Source organism: Eucalyptus grandis, chromosome 4 (assembly GCF_016545825.1).
Source record: "Eucalyptus grandis isolate ANBG69807.140 chromosome 4, ASM1654582v1, whole genome shotgun sequence".
NCBI classification, from domain to species: domain Eukaryota; kingdom Viridiplantae; phylum Streptophyta; class Magnoliopsida; order Myrtales; family Myrtaceae; genus Eucalyptus; species Eucalyptus grandis.
This window is the reverse complement of record NC_052615.1, coordinates 27315103-27330851: the sequence shown is the minus strand read 5'-3', so window position 1 is coordinate 27330851 and position 15749 is coordinate 27315103. Positions and strand designations below refer to the sequence as shown.

At 40.8% G+C, this 15749-nt stretch overlaps 1 pseudogene; it reads right to left on the bottom strand.

The window, feature by feature from the left end:
- Window positions 1–605: 605 nt before the first annotated feature.
- LOC120292597 lies at window positions 606–14910 on the bottom strand (annotated as a pseudogene).
- Window positions 14911–15749: the final 839 nt, after the last annotated feature.

The window sequence follows — 15749 nt, the reverse complement described above, 5'->3', positions numbered from 1 at the left end:
AGAACCTTCCAAGAATACTTCGCCAATCATCGGATCTTTAATCATTCTTGATTTGAATAAAGGAATCCGTTATGTCATATCCAGCCAAGAGATCTTCTCCAATGGATAAGGCCAAATCCTTAATGAAGCACTCAGATCTGGATAGCCTTTCTTCAACGGATTAGAAACTGTCAATGAGAATAAACTTTGAGTCTTGAGTCTGGTAGTCCGAAGGTCTTTAGACTTTAATAGTAGAGTCTGCAAATCTTCAGACTAGATTGATAGAAATGTTTTGTCAGCTTCAAAATATTCCAGAAAGATTTCTCCAACAAAAATATCCATGACATAAAGAGGCATTGGTTTGCTAACAAATTTGGTATAAAGGTGGTTCAACTTCTTAAAAGATTATTTCTCAAGACATATATAGGTCATTATGCTTAACCTAAGGGAAAAGGTCAATTATTGACAAATGCCAGGCAAGAAAAACACAATGCCCTTGTCCCACTAGCCAGGACACATTCAATGAAACACCAAAGATGCCTTTCTCCACAGATATGAAATAAATGCATATAAACACGAGGAATTCCTACCAAAACACCTGAATAAAAAAAATATAGCAATTTTAATCATGGGAAAAATACCATTTTCTTGAATGCGGCTATAGTTTTACCCAGTTGAACGAGGGGTATTGATACTCCTTGGCGTTTCAGCTGTTCACTCATATCATCAGGGCCCAACTGCAGGAAAGTGTAGTAGTAATTGAAGAAGGCTATAATAGCATGTTGGTCGGAAGGTATAGAGAACCTACAATAGTTATTTATCACTATTGGACCACATCACATGTCCAAAATGAGAAACAACAGAACAGTCCACCATCAGCATCATATGCCTCGAGCTAAACAAAGCTTTCACTTTCCTACAGTAAGAGCAGAGAAGTTTCCACTCAAGCATGATTGGAAAGCATCACACACAAATAGAAGTTTCAACATATCTTACTTTGGAACCTGGTAGCAGAGAGAGATTTTCTTGAGGTGAGACAGAGGATATTAATAGTATGTTGGTTGGAAGGTATAGAGAACCTACAAGAGTTATTTATCACTATTAGACCACATCACATATTCAAAATGAGAAAAAACTGAACAGTCCACCATCAGCATATGCCTCGAGCTAAACAAAGTTTCTACTTTCCTACACTAAGAGCAGAGAAGTTTCCACTCAAGCATGATTAGAAAGTATCACGCACGAATAGATGTTTCAACATACGTTACTTTGGAACCTGGTAGCAGAGGCAGATTTTCTTGAGGTGAAACAAACACGATATACAAACATCAATTTGCTAATGCAATGGATACTCAGATTAAAAAAGCAGACTATGATTGAAAAGAAAAAGATGATTGCCAAGATCTCTCACATGTAAAATGAAAAACGCGAGCATTTAATCTGAAGCAAAAATTGCATTGAGTGGAACCCAAGTATAAAAGTTGTCAATCAAAACTTACACGCATCTACAGTGCAGGATTTGACACCGATCTCAATGAGATATTGCCACGTGCAAAGCTCAACTTTAATGCATTAGTGAAGAATGGCAGTTCACTGCAACTGCAAGAGAATTTACATATGGTTTTAGATTCAATACAGGTAAGCCATGCAAAGTCCAAGGGCAATAAACAGAGGGCAATAAACATTTACAAAGAAGATGATACCAACAGAAGTTCACTCTCGAGGTATACTACCTTTTGAATGTTGAAGTCTTAATGAGGTGACACACCCAAAACCTATTTCATAAATTTTACTTTAGTAACAAATAACTTGTGATGCCATAAAATATGCTAAAATTGATTTGACAAATCAAACTCCCCATAGCCGCTTCTAAATTATTATGCATGTCTGAAAGCAGAACCATACTAGGTAAATAAATTCAAAAGATACTTCAGCTCAAATAAATAATCAGGTGTTTCATCACATCCTTCTGTAAAAAGGCGATAATAAAACATTTACAAAGAAGATGATACCAACAGAAGTTCACTCGAGGTATACTACCTTTGGAATGTTGAAGTCTTAATGAGGTGACACACCCAAAACCTATTTCATAAATTTTACTTTAGTAACAAATAACTTGTGATGCCATAAAATACGCTAAAATTGAATTGATAAATCAAACTTCCCATAGCCACTTTTAAATTATTGTACATGTCTGAAAGCAGAACCATACTAGGTAAATAAATTCAAAAGATACTTCAGCTCAAATAAATAATCAGGTGTTTCATCACATCCTTCTGTAAAAAAGGCGATAATAAAACATTTACAAAGAAGATGATACCAACAGAAGTTCACTCTCGAGGTATACTACCTTTGGAATGTTGAAGTCTTAATGAGGTGACACACCCAAAACCTATTTCATAAATTTTACTTTAGTAACAAATAACTTGTTATGCCATAAAATACGCTAAAATTGATTTGACAAATCAAACTTCCCATAGCCGCTTCTAAATTATTATGCATGTCTGAAAGCAGAACCATACTAGGTAAATAAATTCAAAAGATACTTCAGCTCAAATAAATAATCAGGTGTTTCATCACATCCTTCTGTAAAAAAAAAGGCGATAATAATACTATTAGCAAGCAACATCTCCATCTTACATATTTTCTGTTCCCATGATTGATGAAATTATGGATCTCTGAGATCATGACCACCATTACTACATGGAAGGTGATGTATCAAAGCATAGCAAGGAACAATTCTCATGATATTAAGAGTATATTATTATTTGCGTTTTAAGCAAATCAGTTATCAATTTCTCTTACTAATCACAATCTTCATTAAATATAAACATAAACATACCCCCGGGGTTCAGAGCGACAGCGGCTTTCTTAAGTGCAGCTAAACCCATGAAGCGTGCAACAGTGCTGGGGAGAGACAATGAAGATGTAGAAAATACAATGGGCATCACCCCAGAGCTATTCACCTGTGACAGAATTAATGAACCATATAAATATAGCTCTAATTGGTTCAACATTTAAAGCTAGCGAGCTCACTTCAATTCCAACCAAAAGATGGATAATAATTGCATATCTGCAAGCGGTACACCCATGTAGGTACAACTTTGTACAATGTACTACCTATAGCACATAATTGTTGACATCAAAAAGTAGTTTCCTGGGTTGGCAAACAGTTATTGAACTGTATACATGAGCTCTGGTATCGGGTACCTTTCAAAATAATTGTCTATGCTCGAACTCTTGCTGTGCTCCTCTCAATGCAATATCATTCTATAGGATATTTTGGATCTACAGATTACAAACTATGTTAATCAGCATATTAGACTCGTAGAGAGAAGTGCGGATATAATTGGCCTGTAAGCCTAAATTATCCATTCATGCTATTCCAGGATAGACGGACAAAATGAGGTACTTAAATTGCATTTAAATTATCTCCCCAGGTACATAGCTCATTAAAAGTCACTTGCAAGCAGCACTGAACATAACTCACGAGAAGAGGCAACAAGAGGAGGATGGATAAAGATGGGTAAAAGCAATATACGTTCACCCAAGGTCAACTGACAAGTGTAAGAATTGTCACACAATCAATCCATTTCATAGAGAAGAAATGGACGGGGAAAACTGAAAACTACAGAGACTCATCAATACATAGAATAGACCACCACACTTCACATAAAGTTAGGCGCAAAACAGAAGAAAATACAGAAACAAGGAACTCAGCCAGATCACAACTAGCACACATGTGACGGATCCATGAATTACTGAGACATACTACGAAGCCTTATGGAAAAGGGTAGTTTGCGATCATGTTTAGAACCTTATTACTCCAGTCTGCTACAGTCCTATTACACTTGGAAATGGATAGCATCTCCGGATACTGACTTTGAAGGGTAAGTAAGCAGATTTTTGAAGGCCCCCACTTCTGCTAGGGTATCTTGAGGCATAGTTGAGGGGAATCTTGCTTCCTGCTTCCTGAAAATGTTTGTTACAGAGCATGTCAAGTACATTTCTTTCCCTTAATCCTATCATAACATGATAACACCCTAGAATTTATAATGATCACCTAGCTGAACATACATGATACCAAGGACTAAGAGGACAGAGGATAAAATGATGGCCACATGCCCCACACATCCACCTTCCAAGGTAGAGTACTTGGCCAATAGCCTGGCAGATTTTTGAAGGCCTCCACTTCTGCTGGTGTATCTTGAGGCATAGTTGAGAAGAATTTTCCTTTGTACTTCCTCAAAAATTTTGTTACGAAGCATGTTAGGTACATTTCTTTCTCTTAATCCTATCATAATATGAAAACATCCTAGAATTTATGATGATAACTTAGCCGAACATATACAATACCAAGGACTAAGAGGACAGAGAATAAAATGATGGCAACATGCCCCCACATAGTTGTCATCCTGATTAGCTTGTGGTTGTTCAACCAAGGGATACCAGTAAGTAGGAGATTGTGCTTGTAAATATTAACGGCGATGCCATTTCCCATTTTCAGGTCAGAGATCCTTTCTCCATTGCATGTTGTAAATACTGAGCCAAGCATCAATGTTGTAACAGAAGAAAGAGTCCACCCTGTGCTTAAGTCCTCAACATAGGGACAAAGGTAGAGTACTTGGCCTATAGCCTGGCATACATATAGATAAGATGGGGATACGGGTTACCAGGAAAACTCATCACAAAGAAAAAGTATCTTCAACTGAAGTGAATTCCCATCAAGTAAACCAGTAGGCAATCAACTAGAAGATCATTTTAAAAGACTTTTCCCAAGTTTTATGGCTATGTTACATATGGAACCCCACTAAGCCCAGATCCCATTGTTGGCACACCATTAGGGCTCTCAGGAAACATATCAAACAGAAATACTTCCATTCAGTTCATTTATAGTTGCTTTTTAAAAAAATGGTCACACAAGTATATACGATATCTGACACATTTGTAGAAATTTGAGAAAGAAGAGAAATGTGAGTAAAAATCCAAACATGCAGTATAGACTGGAACAAAAATCAGAAAACAAAGAAGCCACAAATCTTCTTCGCATGCTGTAATTCTACTTTGGCAATGGTTAATATAATTTGTGCACCAGTTAATTAAGTGCTTGCCTGTACTATGGCAAACCCGACTGAAGCATAGCAAGTATACCGGAGAACTTCCCTCAAGCTCCACCTTCTCTTTCTTTCAGGTCTTGCAACTTCGGATATATTTGTGCCAAAAGCTGAAACACAATTTGCGCTTTCATAAAGGGAACTAAACCAAGGGAGCATATCCCAAGTCTACCTATACATCCCCCAGAAAAACAATCCAAAGTGCTCAACAAACTATTCTGAACCAAATTCCCCGCAAAAGCATCCCGATTCAACCCTCCCAAGGGACCACTAATGCCTAGTCGGGATAGGGCCAAATATCCCAACATCTTCAGGAATTTCCAAGGCAATGGCCCTATAAAGAAATAACCAAAACCAATATAACTATCCTCAATTGCAGCCGCTGCAGAAAGAGAGTTTGTTAGCCAATTGGCTATCTGAGCTAATGACAGCCAAACTATGAACGACAAGCAATGTAAGAAGTTTGACCCTGCCACTCCACGCCACGAGACGATGTCTTTTTCCCTTCTTATGTTAAGGAGCTCTCAGATATTGGAGAAAACAAACCTAGAGAACTTTCCCATGTGGAGTTCAGCGCAGAGGAATGATGTGAATCTATTCCCAAAAAATCAAAAACTGTGCCCTCAAAGCTGAGGAGTATTTAAGGGACAAAGTTAAAACGAGCACTTGGCTCGATACCAATTGAATGTGCTCGTATGAATACCTAGAGGGGGGTGAATAGGTGTTTAAAATAAACCTTGGCAAATATATGCGGAATAAAATAAACTTCAAGCAAAATAAAGGAGTTAAGGAAGAGAATAAGAACACAAGGTTTATAATGGCTCAGCTTAATCCAAGCCTACATCCACTCTCCCACGCTAACAGCATTCTGCTGAATTCTACTATGCAATCAACAAGAGATTACAACTTTGAGTTCAAACACTTAGTAGTAGATCACACTATCTCACTAAGTCACTCTTTTGGTATTTCTCTCACGATCACAAACGTTTAAGCTCACGAGAGACAAGTGTATAATCGAAGTTGGCTCAGATTTTGGAATTATAAATTCTACGCTCCGTCTCTTACTTGCTTATCAGTCCTTGATCTCCTTGAATACTCATCCACTTCCAAACTAGCCATTGGACAGTATCTTGATGATCGTCTTCCAATCAACCTATTGAACAGATCTGTATCTAGAAGATTTGGTAGCCATTGAGTGACAAAAGTAGAATCCCAAATTGATTTTGATCGCCCATACAAACAAAATCTTGGTTTCCATAAGTAAAGCTTCTTCATATGGAAAGTTCTTGTCTTCATGATCCAATTGTCAATCAATTAAATTGAGTCAATCGAATCTATCTTGATGTAGAATCCAAATCAGATCACTAGCCGTTATACATCCTGTAATAAACCAAGGCTTTGAAGAATTGAAGATAAACTTGAATCTGTCTTCGTCTTCATTCTTCATCGCATTTAGTCTGGAATTCGTCAGCGTGGGTAGACTTTGAATCTAAAGTCTGGCGGTCTTCAGACTTTGATGGTAGAGTCTGGAAGTCTTCAGATTTTGACACTTGAGTATGGAAGTCTTCAGACTAGACTTTACAATCTGAACAGATTTAGCTTTAAGGTCTGGACGCAGTCTGAATAAGTTCAACTTCAGTATAAAGCCCGTCTTCTAGTTCTTCCAAGTATAGACATAGATAATATCATTTACATATTCTATCATCTGCATAGTCTATTACTCAACAATTAAACACGTTAGTAACCTTTAATTTATTTTGTCATCTTCAAAACATCATAAGAGATTTCCCTAATAGTGTCTTTGGAGTAAAGTCATCTTTCGTACAATATTGTGGATTACACATGCTCACTATAATTTCAATGATATCAAGTTTGTTTGTGCATCTTTATGTGCATGTACCCTTATTACATTGATATGAACGCTTGAGGTTTAAAGCGACTAAAAACGACTTCTGCACCACAGAGAGAATTATGTGAATGCACGGCAAATGAGAACAACATTTTCTTTGCAAAAGTTACACGAAATTATGCTATAATAACAAAATCCCACTGACCATAACAACGATTTTTCCTTTCAAACAATTCTAATGAAACCAATCAGGTTCAAAGGTATTAAATGGACAAAAGTCATTGACTATAGCGACTACGTTTTGCTAAAGGTAGCGTGGATGAGTATGTTGAGATATCAAGGGGGGTAGCTGACTAATCGTGCATGACCAAAGAATGACTAAAAAGAAAAAAGAAACAAAGTGCCACTAGTGGCCGTGGCCCTCTTGGGTGTTTGTAGTGGAGATCATAGCATTAATCACAAGAAACCACTTTTAATGCAGGGATTTTTGCCTCGGCTTTGTCCATGGAGCAGAGAGTTTCATTGTCATAACACTATCGAGATAAGTACACTATCAGTGCTATAAATTGTGTACGGCGCTCACTTTGATGCCAAAAGTTTCTGTCGGATCACTTAAGTGCCAAAAAGTTTGAAAAACGCTCACTTTGGTGCCAACTCCGATCCGATTGGCCGAAAATCCGACGTGACACTTTTTTATTAATTTTTGAAGTCGATGTGGCTCGCCGAAGAGTCCAGTCAACATCCTAACACCAAAACAACACCATTTGGTGTCTCCCCAATTCAAAACCCTAAATCTCCGGCTAGTCGCCATCCTCAACAGCCCCCGCGCTCGGTGGCTGTGGCTCCAACCTCGACCCCGACCCCGAACTTGACCTTGACGATGGCCACTCGGCGGCCGCAGCTCCAACCCCGACACCGACCCGACGATGGTCACTCGACGGCCACGGCTCCGACCCCGACCTAGACCCCGACCCCAACGATGGCCACTTGGCAGCCGCGGCTCCGACCCCGACCCTGATGACAGCCACTCAGCGGCCAAGTCAAAGGCCGTGATCTAGCTAATGCTTGGGGAGGCCATCGACGAGTGCGCCGCCATTGATGTCTCCCTCTCCATCTCCGATCTCCCTAACGAGTGCCTGGCCTGCGTCTTTCAGTACCTACGCTCCAGCGACCAGGGAACAGCGCCAAGCAATAGCGGCTAAGTGAGCGACGACGGCCCAGCGACGGCGGCCCAGCGACGGCGGCCCAGCGACGACGGAAAAACCCTAATTTCAATCCCCAAATGAGTTAAACGGCGTCATTTTTGTGAGGCCATCCATGTAGGATGGCAAAACGATGTCGTTTTTTTAAAGAGAACCGAAAACGACATCGTTTAAAGGCCTTGTTGATTTTAAAAAAAAAAAAAAAAAGGCCACGTAATCATTGTGGCTGGAATCTTTCGCCGGTAGCACTAAAGTAATCGTTTTTCCTCCGATTTGGCATTTAAGTGATCCGACGGAAACTTTTGGCACAAAAGTAAGCGCCGTACACGACTTATGGCACTGATAGTGTACTTCTCCCTAACACTATCTCATCATGCGAGTGGTAACCTTTGGAGTCTCCATTTAATTTCACGGACCAGTAGTCTCTATTTCAAACCAGACAAGTCAAGTTTCTCACATATCTTTCACCCTTAATAAAGGGAATACTCCTACTTGGATTCATGAACCACGAGCAATCATAATTGTTGAAATTTGTGGGACTTGGGGAACGACGATTATGATTGATCTGCAATCAACGGTTGTCGTTGATCTTATCTCGTCACGCCCCGAACCCCGAGCGCGCCAACATCCCACCATGGTCGATCAAATGCGACATTCCCAGGTAGTGTCGCCGACCCCATTCATTTATTATAGCGCAAGCGGAACGTATTATAAAACCCCTGACAATAAAATACGGGATAGAAAAGCAGAAAGCAAAATCACAACATAACACTTAAACATAATTCAACAGGATTACAAACAGGGATTTACGGCTAACAGTCTACAAAAGACTGGCCCTTAAAAGAGGTTATCCTACGACCTACAAGTCGTACACGATCTCAATCCTTATGACTTCACCCTCCAACTCCTCAAGGCCAACCAAAGCTATCTGGCGCTCCATCCACTGAGGGACCTGAAATGGTTATTCAATAACCACCGAGACAACGTCTCGGCAAGTTCAACCCCTAAACCCCTATTAGAAAGAAAATACGCCCAAGGGTGGCCTAGCCACATCACACGAAGACTTACCTCGCCTCGGTTCCTTCCCCGCAGTTAGCGCAATTCAAATCACTCAATCACGCGATAGTAAGAAGAACTTAAACAACCAGAATGTATTCCCTTTCATATATCCAACAACCGCGGGGGTCCTGATTATAAGACTAAATCGTTATGACACGTCCCATTCCATGCCACACAATTCCGTCCCATAATCCGACACATCAACAACGCTCAACATGCATTCCAGTTATTATTCACTGCCACACAAGGGCATAGCCTACTCGCTGTTCGGCTATCTACGACACTAATGCCGGGCATCGCCTCCCCATGGAGCGCGGCTTCGTCGCGGTCGTCGACGGCATTCCCGAAGGAGCATGGGCCCAGAATCTACTGCGACCCGCAACCACCACGTGGGCATCCCATATAGGGGCAAGTCCGGCTCAACAGCCCAGGACGCTCTCTCATAGTTATCACACAGCCAAAGCATACTCGGCCCTAGGACACTTTATATTTAAATCAATGCTTCAACTTAAAATAGTGATCCCGGCCATTTTTCTTCATATTAAAAATATTCCAGAAATTACTCACGTGTGTGGGGACACGCTAATTTCGAATCAACAAGCCAATATCTCACTTTTTCAAACCCCACTATTTAATATAATCATTAAAATCAATTTTTGCAACAAAACCCGACACTTGGGTTTTTATGAATGAAATCCATATTTATCACAATCAACACTCAATTTGCCACATCAATTCATCAAATCCAAATTCTAAATGCACAGCAGTGATCAGCACGAAATTCTGAGAATTTAGGGTCCCAAAATAATTTTTCGAATTATTAAATAATTAAATTTATTCCGAAAATTAATTAAATAATAATATGCATATCTTTCACGATCCACACTCAATTCATAATATCTAATTATCAATTTCAAAATCCGACTATACAGTAGCGACCGGCACGAAATTCTGAGAATTTAGGGTCCCGACAAAATTTTCGGAATTTAATAAATAATTAAATTTATTCCGAAAATAATTAAATAATAATATTTTAATAATTTCGAATAATAATATATTATTAAATTATTTAATGATTTCGGAATATTTAAATAAATCAAAAGTAAATTCCTTTATGTCACATCAATGTTTATATTAATATAAACACCCACTTAACTTTAAATTAAACACAATTTAAGTTAATCAAGCACATTAATATAATCTACACTTAAATAAATTAAACTAACCACCTAATAACACTTAACATAAACTAAACACATCTAAAGCATCATTAACCCTCTAAGCGAGGTTTAGTGAGTTAAACTCACCGGATTAGCGAGCCGAGCGGACCAAAACGACGAGGACGCCGAGGAGAACAACTTTCCTCAAAGCGGGCCGAGCATCCGGGCTCGGGAAGGCGGCAAAACGGGCCACGAAGGGGCTGCCATACCCATTTTCTGGGTTGCTGATCGGGGCCAAGATGGGGCGGATCCGGCGCGGTTCGGGCGGCCAAGGCGACGGAGGCAGGCGAAGCTCCGGCGGCGACGAACGGCGGTTCACGGCGGCGGGACGAGCTCCGGTAGCTCTTGCACGAGCTGAACAGCAGCTCGGGATGCCGGCCAAGCGCGGGCGAGCGCGGGCGGAGCGAGGACGCGAGCGGACCGGCGGGGACGGCGTGCGGCGGCGTGAGGCGGTGACGGGTGGCTCCGGGCGGGCTGCTCGACGATCTCCCTTGCTGCTGGTGGCGTGCGAAGAAGAAGAAGGAGATGGAGATGGAGTCGCACGGTTGGGGAGGAAGAAGAGAGGGAGGAGAGAGAAGAAAGAGAGAGAGAAAGATGGGGGCTTTTTCTTTTCTTTTTCCTTTTCTTTAATCCACAAAAATGGCCCACCACCATGACATCATGGGTGACATCACACCCACTCACCCAATCCTCCACAACCTCCTCCAATGGGTCCATTTTATTTTTCCGCCGGGGTCCAATTCTTGTACGTCCCATTTCTTCAATTCTCATCAATTCTCTTCCAATTGAATTAAATTAAAGCCCATAAAATTAATTCAATGCTACCACACTTTAATTCACATCTTCACTTGATCATAGAACCAACTTAAGTCCCAAAAGCGCAATCAAAAACGACATACTAATTTCTCGAGCCAAATTAGCCATTTCTTGATTATTTTGCTAAAAAGCTCGGCTTGCATGAAAAATCTTCCAAAGATGATTCAATGATCTTGAAATGATTTATGACACACCCAGACTTCCAATTTCTGAATTCGATCTCAATTCCACGGTTAATTTCACTTTGGCACGATATTAGCGCGGCCCAACCTATCGGGTAACCTTTAGAAATTTTCATGCATTTGACCTATGGTTGATCATCTCAAGCCACAATGTACATCTTTGAAACATTGGCGACTTTCGGTTGTCGGGAAATCTCAAGGTTTCAAATACGAACACAGGGGTACCCAATCGATAGAAAAGTCGGTCCGGTGTCGATCGACAAGGATTATGTGATCCGGTGGAATCACCCACACCGATCACATGCCTCGTCGAGTCGACCTATCTCCGATCTCTAATCAATTTTAAATTGTGCCGTAATGACCCTTGCGGACTAGCTCGGTCGAAAAGTCACTTCCGATCAAATTCTCGAGTCGATGCATTAGAAACTCTTAACAACTTCACCCGATGACTAGTTTTCACATGAGTGGCCGACTCAAGGAAAGGAACTATATGCGTGCCAACGAAATGCCCGTCTCAATTTATTGAAAATAGAATTGGAAAATCGGGATGTCACAACTCTTCCCCTCTTATAAAAATTTCGTCCTCAAAATTTAAACCTTTACCAATTCTTAAACAAAAAGGTGGGGGTACAATCGTCTCATATAATCTTCTCTTTCTCAGGTTGCTCATTCTGTACCAATGCTACCAGATCATCACGCTATCTTGCCCAAACCACTTGGATTCAAAATACTAAACACTTGTCCACTTAAAATTCCAAAGGTCTTCAACACGAAATCCGCGAAGCTTAACTGGCGATTCTGAGCAATCTCTAAACTGTCTCTGATAACTGCGACCGAATCACTGATTCCTGACCCAACTCTGGACTTGCGATTTTCTGATCTCTGATCTCATCTCAACAGACTAAAATCCTGCACACTCTGCTCTGCACTGATTAAAAAGAAACTATCTGACTGATCTGCTAAAACCAGGAACCTCTGATCAAGATCTGATATAACTCTGATACTGATCTTGACAACTGCAATCACTGACCACTGTACTGACTCTGGCCTACGATCTTTCTTTTCCTGACTTCATCTCAGCAATCGAAATTCCGCACTCTCTGCTATGCACTGCTTAAGAAAGAACCATCTGAAAGCTCTGCCAACTTGGAACATCTGATCTAGATTTGAAATACAATTCATCTCCGGCACTCCATGCAGATGATTTATATAATATACACACACTTTGGTGTACCCACTTTGTGACAAGACAGAATCTCCAATTTCTGAAATCGAACTTAGATCGGCGGTTAATTTCACTCCGACACGCTTTTAGTGTGACCTAGGCTATTAGGTAGTTTTCGGAGCTTTTTTAGGACAAATGACCCGTGGTCGATTTTCTTCGAGCCACGATGAACCCACTTGACACATTGGCGACTCTCGAGGTCGTGAAAATCTCGATGATTCAAATACGGACACAAGGTACCAAAATGACAGTAAAATCAAACTAGTATCATTCGACGAGAGTTTTCCAATTTAGTGGAGTCACCCACGATCGGTCATTCATCTCAGTCGAACCGACCTATCTCTGATCTTCAATTAATTTTTAACCGTGCCGTAATAATCTCAAAGATGAACACGGTCGAGAAGTCGATTTCTGGTCGAATTCTCAAGTCTATTTGCCTTAAAGTCCTTGATAACTCACCCAACTAGTCTAGTTATCTCGTAAGTGGCCAACTCAGAGAAAAATACTGTAATCGCATCGATGAAATGCCCAATTTAACCAATCGAAATCAGAGTCTGAAAATCAGGATGTCACACACTCAAAACAAGATCTATTCGTACTGTCTGGATAATGCCGAAATTACTATGATTAGCTTCCCATAAGATATTTTCTTTAATTTCTACATCATCAATTACACACAATCATCCTCAGAACCTTAGCGTTCTATCTTCAGAAATCTGAAAATCAACCTCTCTCATCTGCATTTTCTTATAGAATCTTCTGAATTTCTGAACCTGTCCACTGAAGCGATTTGATTCTGATCTGCTCTCTCGGTTCAATTCTGAGGGTAGTAATAAGATTCCAAAGGTGGCCTACCTTAGATTTGAAAACCAAATTTCGAACTTTCTCAATTAAGATCAAATCCTTGAGTACCAACTATGCAACTAAGGACTCTCGACTTAGTGCATCTGCAACTTTGCTCACCTTTCCAGAGTGATACAAAATATCATAATCATAATCCTTAATGAGTTCTATCCAGCGACGTTGTCTCGTATTCAACTCCCGAGGTCTCCACGACGGCGCATATGCAACAACTCTATCATGCTGTATCAACACATAACTCAATCCTTTAAACGACGCATCATTGTAGATCTTATAACTTTCGAGACTAGATGGAATAGTCAGCACAGGTGCGGTAGTCAACCTCTGCTTAAGCTCTTGAAAACTATGCTCGCACTCATCTGTCCACACAAACTTTTCTCACTTCCTCAGTAGTCGAATCAACTGCAATGCTGACGCTGAAAACCCTTCCATAAAACTTCTGTAATATCCTACTAATCCCCCGAAACTTCTAATCTCTGTCACTGTAGTCAATCTCGGCCAACTGTTCCTTTGCTTCAATCTTAGACGGGGTCTACGGAGATTTATTCGCCTGAAATCACGTGACCTAGGAGCGCAACACGAGTCATTCAAAACTCATACTTGCTAAACTTAGCAAAAATTGAAGAGTCCTCAAGGTCTGAAGTATCATCTTCTAATGTCTCTCGTGCTCCTCAGGCACTCTCTGAACATACTAGGATAACTTCAATGAACGCGATCAAGACTGATTCAAGTACCCTTAAACATTCTGCTCATTAGACCCAAACAAATAGCTATGGTGTCCATCAAACCATACGGTATTACAGCGAACTCATAACTGTCATATCGAGTACGAGATGCTAACTTCGGTGTGTCTTTCTTCCTAATCCTCAATTGATGATACCTTGACCTCCAGTCGATCTTGAGGAATATCGATATACAAACACAATGAACCAACTTTCTTCCTCACGAATGGAACAGGTGCTCCCCAAGGTGATACCTTGGAAAGTATGAATCCCCTATCCAACACTTCTTGCATCTACACCTTCGGTTCTTTTAACTCGAATGACACCATCCGGTAAGGAGTCTTAGGGGCCGCTCTGCTCTGTTCAAGCTAATTCAATCACGAACTCCATTTCTCTTTACTGCAAACTTGACAATTCTTCAGAAAATACCTCAGAAAGCTTCTGTACCACGGTTATGATCTCCATATTCGGCTCCTCAACTGACTCATCCATTACAACTGCCATGTAGATTCGATAACCAACAACCTGAACCAAGTCATCTTCAGTGACGAATAACAGGGATCGAAGGTCCTTTCTAACTTTCAGTAATTCAAAACTTTCATATGCTAACTGAACGAACTGAATTATATCACTGCCACGATTCATAACAGCAGAGAGCTCCTCGAGCCGAGACCCTTTCATAAATGACTTCCAAGTCATACATAAGCAAACCCGTCAGATACAACTATAGTTAGAGATTCATCTTCCTATTACTTTATTACCACAACGAAAACCCTATAACCTCCACTGAAAATTCTGCTGCATTACTCTGCATAAAACACCTCAAAACATTCATCCCTTGATTAATGCATAGTCAATCCATTCGTACTCCTTTCGCCATCCTAGTGGCGTTTCATCTGCAGCGACGGTGCTTACACTCTCCTGAACTTATACGGACAGTTCCTAACCTGGCGGCCATGCTGGCCACATTCAAAGCATGCTCCCCTTTTTCTCTGACACCGGACTAACTCAAGCCTCATTTCCATAAACTCGACACGCAATCAGAGAGTCCTCTATCTCTCATCAAGGAACATCATGGACCTTTCCTTGCACTGAAGTCCATTCCAAGTACCCCACTAAATGTCCCGAAGCATGATTCCTCTGTTCTTTTCTATCGACAGCGGTGTCAGGAACAGCTGTGATTCCATCTGTCTATATAGACAATCTTTGATCAAATGGCTGTACTGGCGTCCCTTGTAGCAAGTCCTTTCCCTTTTACAAAGCACGGGACAGATCCATGTCCTTTCTTACAGAGACGACATCCATCAATCAAGTTGAGCACTGACTTTTCAATTCTACTCTTCCGGTTGGGCGAAACAAGGCACCTTTCTTCTGACATCGGCCTTTCTCCCCAATCGATTTCCATCTCTATCTAAACTGAACCTTGACTCAGATACCGCGGCTCGATCCTCAATCACAACTCCAGATTAGGCCTTAACAGGCACGGCAACAACAACGGTCACAACACTGGCAGCGGTAGA